Source organism: Schistocerca gregaria, unplaced genomic scaffold (assembly GCF_023897955.1).
Source record: "Schistocerca gregaria isolate iqSchGreg1 unplaced genomic scaffold, iqSchGreg1.2 ptg000437l, whole genome shotgun sequence".
Lineage (NCBI taxonomy): Eukaryota > Metazoa > Arthropoda > Insecta > Orthoptera > Acrididae > Schistocerca > Schistocerca gregaria.
In genome coordinates, this window is record NW_026061860.1 from 632,087 (window position 1) to 633,639 (window position 1,553).

Genomic DNA, 1,553 nt, shown 5'->3' on the forward strand with positions numbered 1-1,553 from the left:
TGACATAGGACCATAAGATTTTCCATGAAAGGAGGTCTAGCAGCCGCGTTGCAGGGGAGTATGTGAAACGTGTTCAGATGTAGTAAAAACCTCAGAAATCCGTCTGTTTTCGTCGATTGTTATCATATCGACTTAGTGCCAGATCGTCACATTGGCCGCTCTTCTCTCTGAAACGGTTACATTTATCGTCCGCAAAGCTATGTCGCGTGCTGCGGTATGCAAGGACACTAAAAGCACCATAGTAGAACAAAGAAGAAGCTTCTAAGTTGAAGCAATAGCCAGTAAGATGTAGTACAATTTAATTTTTAGTTGTCGATTATACACTTTTTAGCCGGCTTTGGTGGATTGGACATGACCTAGGACCTTAAGATTTTGCATGAACGGAGGTCTGGCAGCCGCGTTGCACGGGAGAATGTGAAAAGTGTTCATATGTAGTAAGAACCTGAGATATTCGTCTGTTTTCGTCATTTGTTATCATATCGACTTAGAGCCAGATCGTCACATTTGCCGCTCTTCTCTCTGAAACGGTTACATTTATCGTCTGCAAAGCTATGTCGCGTGCTGCGGTATGCGGAGTCACTAAAAGCACCATAGTAGAACACAGAAGAAGCTTCTAAGTTGAAGCAATAGCCAGTAAGAAGTAGTACAATTCAAGTTTTAGTTGTGTATTATTCACTTTTTAGCCGGCTTTGGTGGCTTGGATATGACCTAGGACTTTAAGGTTTTGCACAGTTCCCTACAGTCGTTTTATGAACAAAGTAAGAGCATACGGACTATCAGATTAATTGTGTGATTGGATTGAGGAGTTCCTAGATAACAGAACGCAGCACGTCATTCTCAATGGAGAGAAGTCTTCCGAAGTAAGAGTGATTTCAGATGTGCCGCAGGGGAGTGTCATAGGACTGTTGCTATTCACAAAATACATAAATGACCTGGTGGATGACATCGGAAGTTCACTGAGGCTTTTTGCAGATGATGCTGTGGTGTATCGAGAGGTTGCAACAATGGAAAATTGTAGTAAAATGCAGGAGGATCTGCAGCGAATTGACGCATGGTGCACGGAATGGCAATTGAATCTCAATGTTGCGAAGTGTAATGTGATGCGAATACATAGAAAGATAGGTCCCTTATCATTTAGCTACAAAATAGCAGGTCAGCAACTGGAAGCAGTTAATTCCATATATTATCTCGGAGTACGCATTAGGAGTGATTTAAAATGGAATGATCATATAAAGTTGATCGTCGGTAAAGCAGATGCCAGACTGAGATTCATTGGAAGAATCCTAAGGAAATGCAATCCGACAACAAAGGAAGTAGGTTACAGTACGCTTGTTCGCCCAATGCTTGAATACTGCTCAGCAGTGTGGGATCCGCACCAGGTAGGGTTGATAGAAGAGATAGAGAAGATCCAAAGGAGAGCAGCGCGCTTCGTTACAGGATCATTTAGTAATTGCGAAAGCGTTACGGAGATGATAGATAAACTCCAGTGGAAGACTCTGCAGGAGAGACGCTCAGTAGGTCGGTACGGGCTTTTGTTGAAGTTTCGAGAACAT